Source organism: Ammospiza caudacuta, chromosome 5, assembly GCF_027887145.1.
Source record: "Ammospiza caudacuta isolate bAmmCau1 chromosome 5, bAmmCau1.pri, whole genome shotgun sequence".
Taxonomy (NCBI): Eukaryota; Metazoa; Chordata; class Aves; order Passeriformes; family Passerellidae; genus Ammospiza; species Ammospiza caudacuta.
Genome location: NC_080597.1, coordinates 3,429,520 through 3,449,417, shown reverse-complemented (window position 1 = coordinate 3,449,417; position 19,898 = coordinate 3,429,520).

Sequence of the window (19,898 nt, the reverse complement as noted above, 5' to 3'; positions counted from 1 at the left end):
CCAGACTGAGAGTCAGAAAATAAGTTTCCTATTATCAATTCATTGAGAAAGTCTATTTGCTTTCCTTTGCCTCAGTTTCCCATCTGTAAAATGAAGATAATGTAATTTATCATCCTGTGCAACGTGCTTTGCGGTCTAGAGCAGCAAGATAGAGTGAAGTATTATGATGAAATATTTTGGGGAAAATACTGCTGAGTTTTAATGATTTAATTTCTTCCTTGTTAATTTTTTTTCATACTTAGCTTTTGATGTACAAGCTGCTCTCCAATCTTTTCTGTGAGCTGCTGTTGGAGGTGGCTGATGTATTGATCCCCAAACAGAAAATGAGTAGAGTTTTATGTAAAAACACTGAAGTCAAATGGCCATGTGGCTTCACCTGGAAGTGTCAGTGAAACATTTTCAGCCACCCAACAAAGGCAGGAAAGTGAACAGATAGTATACGGTATTTTCAGAATTAGTTTGGAATAAGTGATGTCCTGATTTAAACATGGGGAAATGGAAATATATGATGCCCATTTCCAGTAAATGCCTTCTATCTTTTTTCCCCCCAAAATAATTTGTATTTATGGGCACCTCCCCACTATTTCCATGGTATTCTACTTGATCTGTTATGATATACATGTCCAGTGTGAGCATTGGCTTGAAAAGCAGAGGCTTTTTTGCCTTTGACATGGTGACAGACATCTCTAGAGTGTCTGGAAGATTATGAGAGCAAAGGCCAAAACCAGAAAAAGCTCCATATTATTGCCCACAAAATAACCACATATAGAGTCTCCAAGAAACTTAGTCCAGTTTGGTTTCAGATGGTTAACAGTGGCAATTATTTACCTGTGTCTTTCTCTTTCTTATCTTTGTCGTCCAACCTACACATTTAGATGAAAACAGGGGTGAAAATGAACCTGTGACTACTTAGGTGAAGCTGGTACAGGTGACCCAGGGGTTAAAGTTGCTTGTGAAATGACATGGATGGTGTTTGATATCAGAATTTCAATAACATATTCTTTTTTATATTGCAGTGGTTGCTTTTGCCCATTTTAATTTTCCCAAATTACTCTCTGGGCACTCTCTGGAGTCAAGGAGCCCTGGAGCATGCACAAAAGGGTGAACACCAAGTTTGGGCTCCTGCTCTGAACTGGTTTCTGGGCACTGGCTCCAGAGGTTTCCTGGGCACCCAGATTTATGTGAGGTGATCATCAGCATGGGTAATAATGATCTCTCTGTCCAGAAAACACAAGTCCAATAAAATTTATGTGTATTTTAGGTGTAAAAATATATGTTAGAAAATACACCAGCTAAAAACAGGTTTATAGTCAAAAGCCACTTACTTTGTAGGAATTTAGAGCAGACATGAGGAGACATCAACTGAGAAGACAGTTCTGTGTTAGGTCAGTGGCTTGCACCTTTTGATGCTGAGTCTCACTGGTATCAAATCCCTCTCACCTTTTGACTTCTCCCTGAACATCTGCTGCTGCATCACCTCTTGGCCACCTAACCCTGCCCAAGGGCCTCCAGGAATCCCTGCCTGCTCTCTGGGGTCCCTGCCAACTCCTCCTCTCCCTTTCCCTAACCCTGGGTTGGGGTTACTTTCTCCTTGCCCCTGCAGTGCTTTGTAGCTCTTTTTCTAAGACAGTTGTGCAAGCAGAGATGTGGCACAATTTGTTGGCTTTTACTTTGAGACTGAGATGAGCCTGGACCTCACCTGCTGGTAACTTGTACTCTAAAATGCTCTTTAGGTACTACCTCCAAATGTGAGACACAACAGAAGAGTTGAGAACCTTTGAAACAAGGAGTAACAGAAGATTTATTATGTTACAGGCTTGTTTAAAGGCTGGAGGGTTCATGGTACAATTTATTGTGCTTTTCAGGAGCTACCGTTTTTCCACATGCATTCAGTTTTGTTCTGCTGAGACACAATTTGTCCTCTCTGTGAGCTGACTGCTTGCTATCAATGTCCACTCACCAGGATTTTCATAGGCTAATGTTAAGAATATTTTGTACCATATTTCCTCGAGCTCTGGCCTCTCCCTGAGGAAAGGACGACGCTGAGGTATGAAAAGATCAAGTGCAGAGTAATTAAGTTATTTGTCTTCACATCTCCTAGCTGTTACACAATCAAATAGTGTATTTTTAGAGGAGAGCTGGTTAATTGCTGTTAACATTATCATCATTTCAGGATGATTAGGAGGTGGTGATTGAGTAAGTAATAGCAGTAGTAGGATGTAAAAAAGCAGTAGTAAAGGATGCAATCAAAACCCCAGAGAGCTCATAGGGTACATAAGTAGGAAGTGTATTTCACTATTGCCCTGCAGTTTCCCTTTTCAGAGTTATCACTAGCAGGGAGTGGTAATGGTGCTATGGGTTGTGTAAACAAGAAAAGATTTTTTGAGAAAGAAGATGTTTTCACACGACTGCTTGTGCAGCTGAATGCAAAACCACTTCCCTCACTAGGAATGAAGTGCTCAGCCTCCACACTGAGCTTCATCACTTCATCTCAAGGTTACTGTGAGCTGAGGGTCTGTAGTGACACGGGGTCTACAGGCAGGTGCAAAGGAGAGCCCCTTCATTGTAAAAACCCAGCTTTTTAAAGCAGTCAGCCTGTTATCAGTGATATACTTTTAAACCATAACAAACATAATTCAGCTAACCACCATAAACTACAAAGTGAGCACACGATGGTTGCACACTTGGTTTTTTACCTCTCATTCAGCTGAGTCACTTTCCCACAGTCCTTTTCTGCTTAGCCCAAGCAGCAGCTCTGAGCCATGACTTTACAAGGCCTTCCATTTGTAAGGTTTTACCTAAATGCAACAGGTAACTCCTTGAATCAAGGAGTCCTCTTGTCTCAAGCTCAACAGAGACCTAGCCATCATATGTTTCTATACCCATAAGTATAGTGTTAAGGAAAAAAAGGGGTTTTGTTTGACATCAAGCAGAATGGACAAGTCCACATCTAACATGATTTAAGCCTCCTGCGCCCAGATACTGTTTAAAACATATCTTCAAAGACTTTTATTTTCTTCAAGGGCATTAACTACTCCAAATCAACTCCCTCTCTGCTGGTTGTAGATCAGGTGGTGATTGGGATGGGGCTGTGCCCTATCATCCCCAATTGGCCCCAGCTGTGCCCAATCACCCCCAATTGGCCCCAGCTGTGCCCACAGGTGAGCATCATTGAAGGGACTGGCACAGAGGGCACACAGGTGCAGGGCATCAGCAGCAGGGCATAAAAGGCTGGGCTGGAGGGCAAGGAGGGCAGATGCTTGCAGACTTCTGGAGTGGAATGGTGTTACTGTGTGTGGGGAGATGCTTGAAGCCTTCTGATGAGGTATGGTGTTACTCTGCATGGGAAAGTGCTTAAAGCCTTCTGAAATTGTGTGTAATGTTCTGTATATCATGTCTGTCTCAAGTGGACCAGTTGGTTGTTTGTTGGAAGGCTCTTGCTAAGAGTGGATCTTCAAAGAACTTTTGGATGAGCAGAATTGACTAAAGCTCACTGTGAAATAGCTGTGTTTGCGCTGTGGTCTCTACATCAGGACAGAGAGAATGTGAGAGCAAAGGGAGCCAGGATGTTTTGCCTCAGCACTGTTCTAGGGGTTAGTACAAAAACAGTGAAGAATGCTGTGTCCAATGAGATAGAGGAGAAATATCTACAGAACCAGAAATGTGCTAAAAATACCTTTTGTGAAATTGGCTATTTGGTAATGTACATTTTAGTTCTATACCTCAACTGACACATGATGGTATTTGACCTGGACCAAGATGATTTTTCTGGTGAGTTCCCAGCACCTGGGATCTTTCCTCTGCAATTCCCCTTCCCAGGTACTGACACAGCATTATTCTTTATCAAACCAGAGCTAACACTTCCACAGTGAAAGAAGTATAATTGCAAACCAGCTGAAAATTAATGTTATAGTCTCACAATCCATGTCACCATCCTGATGACATTTGTAGTACAATATTATAATGATGTGGGAGAGGGAATAATTTTAATGGTTGACCTTGGCATTCAAATAACATCTAATAGCTGCAGTTTTGCTCAGAAGATATGTGTCAATGTTCAATTTACAGATGTGGGTTTAGAATGCCTGAATTTAGTGCCTGCATGGAAGATTTGGGTTTCTTCATCTGATGGGGGAAATAGAATTTAAAAAGTTAAGGCTGGAATTTCTGCTCTAGCTGCATTTAGGGATGGAACTGAAAGCTCCCAGCTTGAAAGTGAGAAGCTTCCACTCTCTCTAATGTTAAAATGAGAAAGGAAAAGGAGAATGAACCCTTACTGTTGAATTCAATAAACAGAACAAGGGAAGTCTGTCCTTGCAGAAAATAGAATTGTAAATCAATGAGAGAGTGATTAAGTGCAGGAGGAACAGAGCCCTCAGTAGGGCTTGCACTAACCAAGCAAGTTTAGTAGCACACTCTCCCATCTCAAACACAACTGGGCTTTAGTTAAACAATATCTGGCCTAATGCCATCAATAAAAATGGCAAGTCATGCTCAAAACACTCGCAGAGCAGCCAGCTTTCATTTTCCAGCAGGAAAAGTCAAGGCACAGTAATGGAGAAATTATTCTCCAGGAATTGCTGTGTCACACAGGTCAGGTAGGTCTTGTTTTTAACTCAGCACATCGTGCTGGTCTCTAAATAGACCAGTGGGATGCCTTAGCACAGTGAATCCTTGCAAGGTCCTAATGAGGTGCAGTCAAAGACCTTGGACAAAACCCATGGGCTCCCAAAGGCAGCTCTGCATATGCCAGCCTGACTAAGGAAGCAAACATACAGCAAGAGGGACTGAAATGTCCACACCAAGAACAAAACATTGCTCATTCTGAGCTGGATTTGCTACTTCCATGACATTGATGAAATGTTCTCTGTATCTGATGCATGTTAAAGCCAGCATCTTTAGCAATTACTTTACTCTTGCTTCCAGTGGAATGCTTTGTGGGCAGGAGTAGACCAGAACTAAACTTGTCAGAAAATACCAACATGTTCTCTGCAGTCTAAGAAGCGGCTCTGCAAAGTGTCTCAGCAGCCACCTAAACTGTTGGTATATTTCTGCTTTGGTTTTTATTCTGGTAGCACATCCTATTTTAAAGGCCACCATGAGGGAGAAAAATCAGCTCAGGGTGTGCAATTTGTGAATACATCTGAGAAATCAAGAATGCCACTGCAATGGAGAGAGCAAATGAAGGGTAGGGTGATGATCACATGAAAGAAAATATCATTCCTTACCCAGACGTGATGGCATATTCTCTTGTGATGCGGGAAAGAGGTAGGGAAATGCAAAATAACTGCAACTATGAGGGCTTGAGAATTCCCTAAGGATGGCTGTGAATAGGTTTGTATGATCAGTCATCTCCATGTTGGGCTCAGTGTCAGGTTTACTCCAAGGCTGAGGCCAATAAATGAAAGACAAGGAACAGAGAGAATGGAGACGGCAAGGTGGTGGGAATGGAGCCCAAACTACACCTGGGACACCTCCTAAGTATTTTGGAGTTTGGTTTGAGGTGGCTTTTTTTTGTTTTGGAGGTTTGGTGTTTTTTTTTTGGTTTTGGGTTTTTGTTTTGGTTTTTTGGGGTTTGGTTGTTGTTATGGGGTTTTTGTGGTTTTTTTTGGTTTTTTTTTTCTGTCTGGTGCAGTGGCATCTATCTAATATTAACCCAGAAATTAAGGATGCACCTTCTATCACCTTTTCTTTCTTTCCATCATTGCATATTCTCTCCCCTTTGAAAGAGAGCACATTAAGGATGCAGAGGAACACAAATGTGGAAGCAAAATATTGACAGGGAACACAGAAACATTTCAGATATTGTCTTACATTTTTTTTCACTGGGAAGCTTTGCTTATTCCTCAATAAATCTCCATTATTACATTTTTTTAAGCTTCATTGCTAACCAATGACAAAAAATTTGTCTTATATGTCCCACCATTACACATTCCATTGACATAGGGAGTGAGTGGCATTATCTGGAAAGGAGAGCTCACTGTCTAGGGGATTTCAGCCAATCAGAGATGATGATATTGTATTACCAGTTTCATAATATAAATGAAAAAGATGGCCTTCATTTTGATGAAAGCTGTAAAGTAGCTATTGTGCTTGTTTTGTATTGCAAGGCCCAAATGTATTATTTATGCAATTTTCCTTTTGAAAGGAAAAACTGAAAGAGACTATTTCATTTTACAGCATTCAGTCAGAGCTATTGTCTCATGAATGTGAACATTCCTGCATTTTATCAGCTCCCAATGTAGAAGGCAACTCACAGATCACACATAGAAAGGATTTTTCAAAGTTTGAAAACTGCTTTTTAAAAAAGCTAGACCCTAATGACTGGAGATATTATTTGTGCGTGCCTGTAGGCTGAATCAACACTTGGCCTATCAGGATGTACACAGAGCAGCTTCTCTTTCAAGGTCTTAAACAGCTTTGATTGAATCTTCGTGCACCTTAAATTGATAATGCAAGCAGCCTGTAATACACAATATTCATAACAATGGAACACATCTTCATTTGTAAATACACACTTTTTGTGCCAAGTTAGCACATATTCAGGGATGTCTGAGCCACTCTCAGACGTGACAGCAGCCTGGTGTTGTTGCTCTGCTGTGATAAGCATTTCCACTCTTCTGGAGGTGGGGAAACTGAGGCAGGTGCGCGTTAAAAGATTTGCTTGGGGTTGTGAGGGCAGTGCTGATAGAGTGGGAAAGGTTATTGGCATCAGCCCATTAGGCAGTCTGTGACACATGGAGTCACTCCCTTGGACCTGGTGGTACTTGTGTCTATGGGGAAAATGCTTATTGCAGAGAGATGTTGAGATTTTTGCCTGTCCTTGACACCAGCAGAAATTAGGTGTTTGCCCTTGAATACCCCTACAAAGAGATTGGTTGCTCTGGTGGAGAGACACATTAAAGCTTAAATTGATATTCAACCTCTTCCCCTATATACCTAATTAAAGGCTCGCTTCTGAGATGCATCTTTTCTTGCCTGTTTCGGTTTTTTTATTTTTCCCCTTAAAAACTATCTACTTTTAGTGCAATGCCTCTGAAACTTGGCATTAAAAAACTCCCAAAAAACAAAAAACCCTCAGTTTTTTAAATTCAACTGTTGTTGGATCCATTATATTTCTCACTGTTCTTTCTTGTTTTCTGGGAGATTGTGCAAGTGCATATATACAACAAATACATTTAAATGTTGGTTTACCTGTTCGCCTATCATGAAACAATAAATTAGTGGAACCATTCATATCTCCAGTGAAGTCACATGATTAATTTCTGATGAGGGCTCACAGTGGATAGTATTATTGAGGGTTAAATAAAGGTGATTACATTTTAATAACAAATCAGAAAATAGGTTTACATTTATTGTTTTCATATACCCATAGATATTGTCTTTGGGATGACCTAATTGCAGCCTGCAGGTCAAGGAAGAATGGCTTCAAACTGAAAGAGGGCAGGCAGATTGCATGTTAGGAAGCAATTAATTACTGTGAGGATGGTTAGGCAATGGTACAGGTGCCCAGAGAAGCTGTGGCTGTCCCATCCCTGGAAGTGTCCAAGGCCAGGCTGGATGGGGCTCTGAGCAGCCTGGGATAGTGCAAAGTGTCCCTGCTGTTGTTGTAACAAGATGATATTTAAGGTCCCTTCTAACCCAAACCATCCTGTGATTCTCCAATCCTATGATGCTCCTCATCACTAGTGGAAGAAATAAATTATTTCTGTGGATGTTCCTGGCTGAACTCCATTAATATAACCAAAAACAAATACATGGTAAATTTTATTTTAGCTGGCTGTAGAGCTACTGCACTTTAGAACAAAAGTCCCTGTATCCATCCATGTTAGGAGACACCACCAGTAGCAACACTGCAGTCTTTGCCACATTACAAGTCCCCCCAGCCATTGTCTTCTCTACATTCCCAGACATATTTGGCTTCCCAGGAGTGTAAGCTGATCTGTCATATTTAGAAATACTTAAGGGCCTGTAACCATAACATACAATAACAATACTTAACGGATAACACATGCAATAACAAAATTCAAATAAAACAACATTACCCTGAAATATGGGGTTAATTCTGTGCAAATCTGGTAGAGACATGAAAATGAATGCTTGTCATGTAATCAAATGGGAAAAAAAATAATGCAGAAAAAAAATTCTGGTTCACTGATTGTAGTTGTGCTAATGTTAGATTACAGTTATCTGTCAGCTCTAAGTACTGGCACTCAATACTCTGGATACTTTTCTTAACTGTCTCAGTTCATATTTAAAGCTTGCTTTTGGTGACATTCTTGCCATGGGAATTCACTTGCTCGCATATCCTCAAAGTGAACACACAGTGAGTGATAATGCAGGGAATCTGATCTTTTTAGAAGTTCAGATAAATGTGTACCTCTTCTTTTCTTATGATTCACCTTAATTCATCTGTTAGTGACAGCAAAAAGAAATCTACTGTTTCCATGCCTGTGTCTCAAGCAATGATGGGAAATACAGGCCCTAGGAACTGGAATTATGCTGATTGAACAGCCTTTCTTATATCAGTGTATTTTTATTTCCTGAACTAAAGAAAGCAAATATTTTGCTTTTTTCCTTAGGTATTTTTTTGCCATTTCAGGGTTAGCATGCCACTGAAATGATCACAAGTCTTTTACTCTGGGTGCTGGATAAAAAGATATGCTGGAAAATAAAATTGTTGGCATACAGAGTAAATTGCTGGGGACTGGCAATTTAGCAACAGATTTGGGCAACAGGTATTGCTCTCTAGCCAACATTCCTGTCATTGTCTGAGGCAGATGGCTTCAATTTTACACACAGTTTTTCAGTCTGTAAAAGAGAGATCGTATATTTATTCATCAAAACAAAACCGAATGAACAAAAAGCCCACAATGCAACTTTTTATGTGCCTGGTCAGTGAAATAGGCTTGGAAGAAAAAATTGTTTTATTTGGGAAATAAGTCTCCATTATGCATTTGAATATGAAAGCTAGAACTGCCTGAAAAATGAGGACAGGTTCCTTCTCATAAAACATCTTTTACTTCATACTGAGAAATGTAGCAAGGAACATGGAATTCTTCTTAATCAAACCTTCAGCTGTTAATGGTTTAGTTTAGGAAACAGATTAATTTAATATCAAATAATGATCAGTAAAAGTTGTCATGCTACTCCATCTGGGATCTGTGCCATTTGCCAGTATGGAAAACTGTCCCCTTTTCCTCCTAGATTTTTTTAATTCTTCATTTATTTCTTCAGAGCTGCTCAAATTTCCAATTTTACCCTTCCCCTGCTTCACTTCTCAATCTCCACACCTGTGATAATACATAATAGAGTTAGAGAGCAAGGTGGCAGTGTGTTTTTGTCTTTCAGCCTGCAGCTGAAAAGGTGAGTGGGTGTCACAGAGCCACAGAGAAGGCTCAGCTCTGCATGGATAGGAAGCTCTGTAGGGCTGGGGTGGCTGATATTCAGCTGCAGGAACCCAGACATCCAGGATGGGCAATGGCGAAAGAACCCTCAATATCTCCATTGTTAAAGCCCTTGCAAAAAGGCAATGCCCCAGATGGATCTTGAGGTTTAAGCTCATGGGTTGAGGAAGGGTAGGGCCCAGTCTTTCTGCCTTTGATAAGAAAGAAATTCCTTCCACTGGAACTAAATCCTGAAAGAGGACTGCAGGATAAATTCCAGGTGGAATGACAGAGACATCTCTCCTTGGCAAGTTAATATATTTACTTAGGACCTGGCAACAGCTTAGCTCCAGACGTACTGTTGCTTCTCTGTGAGGGTAACTCTGACATCCCAGTGAGAAAGTTTACTTCCTTCACACCTGGTCTTGTGTGCTATTAAACCATCACAGCAGCTGCTGAATTATTCATCCTTTTCCAGTGGACAAAACTAGTATTCCAACCGACACCCCCCTTGCCCAAGAGGAAAAAGCAGTTTGAGGGAGAGAATGCATTACAAAATCTGCAGTACAAAAGTTTACATCATTAAGCATTTAGGGTTTACATAGTGAGCAGTGGCATGCAACAGCAGGCACGTCCCTAAGCGATTTTTCTGCAATCAGAATTTCATTCATTACCCAATTTTCATGCAAGTCCCCTGGCATTTGAAATATGGTTCAAGGTAGGTTCCCCAAGGGCTCTCCTTCTCCCATAATAACTGATTTGCGGTGTCCAAAGACAGATCTAAATATCTTTGGCTCAAACTACTTAAGGCCTGCAGAGCAGGATCCTCTGTCATCCTCATCACATCTCACACCTACAGAACAGATAACAGATTAGTATTTGGCCTCCAACATTTCATCAGTGTCTCCAGCTAAGGCACCTTGCATTATTTTATCTGGGGGCAGCAGGGGGAGAACAGGAGGAGGTGAATGAAAATGTATTTGTACTTTACAGGAGAATGAGGGTGTGGATGGCAGAGAGAGGGAAAAGGGGAATGAGAGGAGGTTTCTTTTGGTATTACAGGAAAAGGAACAGAGCTAGTCCTGGCAAAGTTCTCTGCTCTGATTATGTATCCGCTTTTATTCAATCACTGGATTGCTCTGTGTCTGACACTTGGTCAATAGTGCAATCTACCACTGATCAGAATATAACAGCCATCCTAGAATACCTTGGAATTTCATTAGTTTCTTTCCAATGTTGTCTTTTTAACTAGGTGATTACTTGGAAACACAAACTTACTGCATGGTTCCATGCTTTTTCACATAAAGAGCATGAGACTCTAAACAGTGATACGATTTCTTTTTTCATCAGAAACACTGCTCTTAAACAATTTCCCTTTTGTAAAAAAGAAAAAGACTTAAGATAACCAAAGCCACAGATGGATTCCTCATCTCAAAATTAGATCTGCTCTTCCCAGGTTAGAAATTCTGGAGTCTGTTTTGGCTATCACCTAAATGACCTCCTAGTCTCAATCCATTTTCAAAAGCTTTTTTTAAAAAAAAACATTATTTATAATTCTTACTCTGCAATTCCTGTAAATGTGTCAATTAACATAAATTCCTTCCATGAATTTCTACAACAAACTGGCAATAATTTTTTCTAGTCTTCTCTTTCCATATCAATTTCATAATTTTGAAGTAAATGGAAACAAAATGGGAGACTGACTACTGCTTATGTTCAAGGAAATTGGGCACACTGTAGTTGTTGATCACCTTTAAAGCTTGCTCTTTGGCTTTACAGAACAGTGGACACCACATTTTTACTCTTTTGGAGCATTTGGTAGTAGATTTGTGCTGCCCTAATCTACTGGCACTTTCTATAGAGCTGGGATTAAAAAGACAGCGGTTGTGTTACATGGTGATGATGATTGTGAAAAGCTGCTGTCTGTTCCCAGGATAACTGAACCAGAATGTGCAATTAATTCTTTTACTGAGATGCTTTGGGGTTTTTTTTTTTTGTTGTTGTTTTTTATGGTTATTTCCTTTTTCTGGCACCTTTTTGGTTCAATGTCTGACCTGAGTTGCATCATGCTCTGCAGGATTCATCCTGAGTCCCCGCTGACAGCCTCCCACTGGAAAGTTTTTTTCCAAGATAAGGTGAAAACAATCTGCTCTGCCTGGAGGCTGATCCAGGGCAAGGAGTGGCCCTGCTTTGAAAGGTTGTCTGAAAGGGCATGTTTGCACCCAAGTCAGAGATCCAATCCAAAGTAAACCTGATTTCTCTCTAGGAAAAGGCTGAGGCAATCCTGTCAAGCCCTCTCTAGTTTCATGTAATCTATAAGCATCTTTCTTAAAGTGAGTCTGTCTACTGACTCACCCCTCTTCTGTCTTGGCTGTCCCCTAGGACAAAAACAAGGGTCACCTTTGGCTCAGCCCATCCTCCAGGCTCTGAGCAAGGAGATTTTACTAAAAAATAACATGAAAGGATCATCCAGCAATCCCCTGAAATAATAATTTCCTTCTGCTGTCACCCTCAACCTATTGTGCCATGCATCTATGCATCATGTAACCCATTTAGTCCATATTCTGTGTTTTTCTTCTAAAGCATAATTTCATCCTTAATTTTTGAAGCATTGTTCACTCATCTGTTTTATTTGTTTCCTGTTCAATAGCCCCTGCTTCACATAATTCTATTTCTCTATTGTCTTAGGTTTCTTACTCAGCCTCTGATGTTTTCACAGCCTTGGCTTCTCCCCTTGTGACAATCTTACCTTTCATTCTCCTACTCTTCTTCATGGTCCAGAGGAGCTTTTATCTCTCCAGTTTTTGCCTGTAGAATAAATATCTTATGAAGTCTTTTCTAGTTCCTTCCTCATTTGCTCTTTTAATCCCTTTAGTTGTTTTAGTTTCCATCTGCATCAATCTTTCCTCAGTGTCCTCCTTGTCTGGATGCTTCCTTCAATCCACACCTGTGTTTTCCAGCTCTGTCTTCCACATTTGGCACTTTTCTCTGCATTTCTCTTACAATTCATTAATGTCCAGTAACTTGAAGCTGCATATTAAAGTGCTTTTAAGGAAAAGACCACTTAAAACATGGCTGATGATATGGCTCGTCTTCAAGCGTGATTGAGGTATAAAAAGCTGTGGAAGGTGTAGTGTTCTTCTGCACCAATAGATGAAGAAGAAAGTCCATGAAAAGAATAGGGAGGAAGGGCAATTACCTTTAAAATCCATTTTGGATTGTTTATTTGTTTGGGTGTTTGGTCTTTTACTGCTGTCTCATTAAAATACACTGAAATTAAAATACAAAGTATAAAAAGGCACCTAATTAATATCAATATCAGGCTAATCTCTCTCCTTAGGTGAGTTCTTCTAGCACAGCTGTGCTGGAGGAGGCTCTGTGCAGGGTCAGGTGGTTGGTCTTCAGCACAGCTGCTGGGCTGTTTCTGTCAGCTGGAACACCCTCTCTGGTTTGTTCCTGATGTTCTTTTCAAAATGCAGCAACAGAACATCTTTTGTCCTTCCCAGCAGATGCAGTTGTTTAAGCAGATTATTATTTTTTTTCTGGGGATGTGTATCCAATAATTGGGATTTGGTCTTGATGTGCACAACAATCCCTCAGATGTGTGAAAGCAAGAAGGAAGCTAACCCCAAACCCTTCCCTGAGTATGTGGAGGTAGCATTATTCTAATCTATATTCTATCAATATATGGGGTTTTTTGCCCTTCAGTAGATCTAAGATTTATAAGGAACAACATCTTCTTTGGTCCTGCTCCTAATCTTCATCTTGTGAAGGGAAGCATTTTGATAAGTTGGCATCCCTGTGCATCCTTATTTTTCTAACAAAATCAGTCCTACTTTTTCCTGAAAAAAATCTTGCATAAAGATTGAAATGTAGGGCTTCTGGGCTAAACCAAACTGCTCTTCCATGGAGTGGTCATCTGCAGCATTTCTCCCATAAAACCCTTCCAGCCATTGGAGTGGGTTTATGAGGAATTTAGGGATGGTGGGAGGTTCCTACAACGGGCTGACTCCAGAGGAATAGAAACCACAGACAGTGCACATCAGTCTGTGAGCAAGGAATTCATCCTTTCCTGATCTGCTTGAAGCAGCTCAAGACGATGAAACAGCAGGAACCTCTGCCTTTATTCCTGTTTCCAAGGGTAGTTCAAGCCATCAATCATCCCAAGTCAGTAAATGTAAATATACATATGCCTGGGCTCATTTGACCTCTTCTTTCACTCATAAAACCACCTATATTGATTATGATTTGTTCCTTCTTTAAGAGCAGCTTTGAGCAGCTCTAATGAAGAAAAGGTTGTTTTAAGCATGAATAGTTACATTGGAATTGGCTTTTTTTTTTCTTTTTTGCTATTTTTTTTCAGTAAAACACTGCATAGCAACACATTTATGCAGACGTATACAACTATTACAGGTATTAAATGTAAATAAGTTGATCTTGCTATCAAGTTAATGGACAAACCAATTACTATGTTGTCTACAAAACTTACATATCATAAAGAAACAGAAGAGGGAACTCTATTTTGCTTTACTGTCATTTCTGTGCTATGCCAAAGTGTTTTCTTTGGACTGTGAATAACATAGGCTGCTATTTTGTAAATTGTCCTCCTAGACTACATTAATTTTATTTTTTGATTAACTTTCTTTCTAGAAAAATTCTGAATCACCAGTATCTGTAACAGGAAACTACTGCAGTTTGAAATCTGGTTATGTCTTTTGGTTCTGATAAAACTGTGAGATAATAATAATTTTTCTCTGGGTGAATTTATGTTTATATGTATGGTGAGGATCCTCTGAGAAATGACTTCAGTGTGTTTTTTCAATAGATTTATTACTTTTTTTTTATTATGGTGGCATTTCCCTCTCTTTGGTGCTGGTAGTGATTTCAGGAAAGCAAAATAAAAACAAAAAATTGTGTAAATATTAGCCTTTGCTGAAGTTTATAGACTGAATCTAAAGTAAATGCTGGTGTTATAAAAAAAAAAGAAATATAAGGTTTGATCTTTAAAGATAAGACAGGCACTTCACCTATAGCTCTTTCAACGCAAGACTGTGATGAGATGATCCATAGCTATCAACTTATAGTGTGAAGGTGTTATTTGTGGGGAGTATTTTGTGATTTTCCAGGTTTGTTTGACTACAGGAAGGCAATAAGGGAGTATCTAATTGCTGATAATGTTATTTTTTTAAGGAATGGAGTTAGATATGGCTTCAGAGTATTGCTTGGTTTCTCTGTGATCCATCAATCTAATACTATTGACTTATAACTAAATTGAGCCAAGTTTATGAAGATAATGTTTTCAAATGCTAAGATGTGAAATTAGGTAGTGTCATACAATGGAAGACATGGAATAAAGACTTGCCTGTATTTTCACTCTTTATGAAAATAATATAAGTGATTGTTCAATGCACAGAGCTGTGCAACAGCTCACTCTGCAAAAATTCAAAATATTATTGACGGGGATATAACTCCAGACTTCAGGGAAGATGTTTAGGCTTTTAACTACTTCAGAAAAAGAAAAAATGAGTCTTCAATAAAAGAAATTCAGTAGCAACATTACTATCTAGCATAAGAAAATAATTCTGATATTTCAGCTGTATCATCACTACTTCAGTAGCTAACTCCCCAAAACCCTGTCTGAAGAACATCTCAAGGAAAAAATCTTGTTAAACACTGTTTTTCCTCTTGAATATTTTGCTTTATGCAAGGAATACAAAAATGTCAATGAGTACATGGGCTGTATAACCATCTAACTATATTGAAGACTAGGAAATGTGTTATTAGCTGAACCTGTAACCAGACAACAGGTAAAGAGAACCTCCTGCAGTAAATTCACCCTTCCACTGTGTCCTTTTCTGTTGAAATCTGAGAGAGGAACAGTATGTTAAAAAAAGCAGGGTAAAATGTTTTACCATATACAACAGCTTGTGCTGGACAAGTAGAGTAGGAAAATTATATTGAATTGCAACCCTATTAAAAAATTTGAAATTAACTGAGTAACTTTCCTTTTCTCTATCCCTTGATCAAAGATGCTGCTACAAATTGAGATATATGAACCAAGGCATCAATTTGGTAGCTTCTTTTTTCCCCCTTTCTTTCCCAGCTAATAGTTATTAAATTCTGTAGTGAACATTCAAAATTGTTTTCAGCCATGAGCCTGGGAGGCCTTCCCACCCTACTGAGGTCATTTGGATTAAAATGTACAGAAGGTAGGAAATATAGAATATTTTCGCCTGCCTTTGTGGGGCTCTCAAGTTATTTTACCTCCTTAGACTCAAGAGTAGAAAGTCTGTAAAGAAATGAATTATTAATTTCTGATTTGTATCAGCACCAGAATCTCTTTACTGAAGGTGAAGCATTTCTTCCATGCTTTTGGATGTTTTCTTCCTTATATCAAATTCTGACCCTTTGGTGAGGTGTCTTCTTTTGACTCACAGATTTGCTGGCTTTCATAAACACACTGCCTTTACTTTTAATCACTGCAGGAGTTCAGTTTGAGGAGCTTGGTGGTCAGGTTATAATCAGAACTGCATCTAACAGAGTGCTGGCAAAATAAAACAAAGCAAAAAAAAAAAGCCAGTATGCAGAAAAATGTCTTTTGGATGAATATGAGTGGAGCTGTAGTTTTAAATGTGGTCTTCTGCCCCCATTTTCACAAATCTCCACATGTCAGAGAAGCAAGGGATGAAGGAAGAGGTGGTGGCCAAGTGTTAGAAATGCTTTCTGCTTGTTCTGGAAGAGTCACAGCAGCATTGTAGGAAACTCCTTTTGACCTGGCTTGTTGGCTGGTGTCAAAACTGTGTAAAAGTGCTGATGGTTTGATATTGAGTCATTAGAGCATAGGAGACTAATTTTGGGAATGAAGGACAAGAAAAGGGCTCATCAGAAGGACCTTTGAAGTTGTCCAGAATGGGAAGAAACTCGGACTTTATTATTTTTTTTAATATTGTTTTCTTTGCATAATCTATGTCCTGTAATTCAGTCTATATGAGCTGTGGCTTGGAGCTGCTTGGGAAAACGGCTTGCTTATAAATAGAAAATTAGTTAGTGTCCTATGCCATGTATATCCCAACATCACAGTCATTTCCTGGCAGTGATAGTTTATGAACATGTAAACAAAGGTTTCTGCCAAAGCTGCCACATGTGATGAACCAAGGTACAATTTAAATGTTAGCCTAGAAGGTAACTCTGATCTAATGACCATGATCATGACTAATATGACTGTGAAGTCATGCTATTCTTGTTATTTGTCCTCATATTCATGAATTTAAAATCACACTTTGCATATATCAAGCACCAGAGCACAGAAAAAAAATGACATTTTTGATGGTCCTTGAAAGATTTTGGGGAGAGGAAGAGTGTGTACCCAGAGTACTCTGATTAGATTCTAAAGCAATCTTCTTGATAAATTCTTCTTGATAAGTTCTTCTTGATAAGTCTTCCCTTACCTGGCTAAGAGTAAAGTGGGCTGAGACTTAATGTAAGAAAAACTACAAATCTGGTGAATAAGGTCTGGTCAAGAGGTGCAGACCAGACTTATCCAAGCCCAGGGAAAATGTGGTGAGGATCACTAGACAAGATACATCCTAAATATCCTTCCCAAGAGAGGCAATAAATATCCTGGGCCCTCTGGTTCCAAGTTGATTTGGTGGTAAAAAATTGTAATTTTTTGTAGAGGAAGATGAGTTTGTGTTGCTGAACTCATATGAAAGAGTTCTGGGGATTATGAAGGAGCATCCTCTCAGGCTAGGGGAGCACTGTTTTCCAGAGAGAAGTCACCACAAAAGCAATTCTCTTCACAGAAAAATGACCTTGCTTCCCTCATGGAGGAGAGTGCTTTCTTGTCTCTGTCCCTGCCTTTCAAAAAGCATTGAAGTTCATACCCATGCACATCTCTACCTCTGAACTCCCCAGCAGTTATTTCCCCTTAACAAGGCGATGGAGCACACAGACACCCATATTTACCAGAGAGATGCCATGCCAAAACCAGTGTTTGATTTTGCTGTTGCCATTTGGCTCATCTCTGAGAGTTTCCAAGGTCTTGCCAGATACTTAAATCCATGCAACCAAAATTCTTGTTTGCAGTATTGCCCTTCACATTTACACAAAATGGCTTGAATTGTGACAATTAATATTTGATTATTTTAATTACAGTTATGTGTATTTGATTAATTCGTGTGTAAATAGAGTTATCAGAACAGGTTTTATTTTATCTCTATCACCTGAGTATATCAAAAGTACAAACAAAGCCCAAAGGAATTTTCCTGGCAATCTCAACCACAGGGTGTTCATGTGTTCCATTGTCCTAACAAATATTAGAGCATTGATTTGAGTGGGAACAGGTCAGTAATGCTTCAGTAATCACTATTTTTAATGAAAGTATTACCTTTTCCTTTCTTTCCTTCACTCTCTCAGTACAAGTAACTGTTCGATTTCCTCCTGAACAGATGTTTTAGCCCAATTTAAAATGTATCAACGTAGTCTTTTAAAAGGGCCAACATTTTAAGGCATGTTAATTTCATGTTTGTTTTGCACACATCTGGGTGAGACCACTATAGCTGACACTGATTACTGCATGTTTTACTCTTCAGCAAAGAGAAAATAAGGAATAGCAGGAATATAGCCAAATAACATCTAATTACACAATAAATTTTGCTGGATATTCAGTTTCTTTTCTGATTCTGAGTGCATCACTGAGTATTGCTACACAGCTCATTCATACCCTACTTTCAAAATTATTACACATTTTTTTAAAATACTACTTTAAAAAGTACTTTTAAAAATACTGCTGCTATTGAATAATTTCAGTCCTCCTACAGTGAGGAGAAAGGAACTTCATAGAGTCCAAATGTTACTCCACTGGAAAATATTTTACACCTTCTTTTGTGAACTCTGTCAAATTCCCAGTTCCTTTTCAGGATTTGTTCCTCCACTCCTTCTCAGCCTGGGTGTTTTCTTCCCACTGCTTTTCCTCATGTATTAGGGTACAGCCAGGGACAGCAATATGACATATTGCAGATAACATCCTAACATATTAAATAAGGATGTTCAAACATAGTGACAGATCCTGTTGTATGATGATACATCAGGGCAGCTCAAAGATAAGAATTTTAATATATTCTATTATGGAATCACTTAAGCTGACTAAGTGATAGCTGTGGTGGGAATGGAATAGTGTGTAGCTTCCAGAAAGGGTTAAGAGACCAGAAATGGGAAAGAAATACCTGGGTGCTACAGGGAGACAGAGGTAGGAAGAAGAAAAATTTTTAAAAATCCTGATCTTTCTCTATTTGAAGTTAAACTTTAGCCCCAGAGAAGGCACCCACCAGAAATTTGACTTCCAGACTAAGAAAATATCTTTCAGAGTTAATCATTAAGTACAACTGAAGATTTTAAGCATGTGAAGGGCATTCGTTTTCATAATAGGAAAGGGTCTCTTTGCCTTTCTCTGCCTTTCTCTTCTCTTTCACCTAGAACTACAACTCCCTTTGCTTAATGAATTTGAATGGTGAGAAGTATTTACTTCCATGATATCTGAAGAGAAAAGCAGTATTGTATTTGAGTTATGTAACCTGTTTATAAAGGAAGAGCCAGTTTCATCATTGAGGACACATAACTTTATTCAGAGATATTACATCAGTGTCAAATTTGGCTCTAAGTACTGAAAGCTCTATGATAACTGCATTTATATTTGGCTTTCATATACACTTAAGTCTGGCAAGTGTATCTTGTGGGCACCTGTTTGATGCAGAGATTTATGGAGAATGCCAACATTTGGTCTTGATATTTAAAAACAATTTGTTAATTGTCAAGAAAAGTAAACTGTTAACATCTTTATTTACTGATGAGACAACACGTCGGTACTGGAACCTAGTCAAAATGGACAGCCATTTATTAGTCTCTAAAGCATTGAAGTTTTAAAACTGCAGCTTTTTTCTTTTTTCTTCTAAGTTTTCATTTTGCTTACAATCAATCCTTAAGTAGATGTCTTATTTTTTCAAAGGGTTACATAGCTCCTTTTCTATTAAATGTCATACACAGCTTGCGCCAGAGGGAGAGTTTGGACCACAAAAATGCAGAATAAACACTTCCTGACTTAGTGCTCCCCTTCTATTTGCTCCCTTTTCTTTTCTTCCATACCATGTCTTAGTGCATCCCAAAGGTGTGGCTTTCAAAATTGCAGATTTTATGTTTTGGGTTTACTATGTGTTGTGGTGCTGGAATTATTTACAAAGCTAAAATTACAGAACCAGCCCCATGTGCCAGGTAGGGCTGTGTCAGCAGGCAGAGAGGACTATCAGAAAAAAGTGTGGTGAAGATGGACTGAACAAAGGAAAGAGCAGCCACAAAAAGCCTGGATGTGGCACTGGGTGCCAGGGTTCCTTGAGTTGTTGGGACATGGGTTGGACTCGATGATCTTGAAGATCTCTTGCAACCCGGTCATTCTGTGAATATTCCAGCAGCCTGGTTCTTTCTCCAGCTCAGCCTTCATGTTCTCCCTCTCAAGTTATT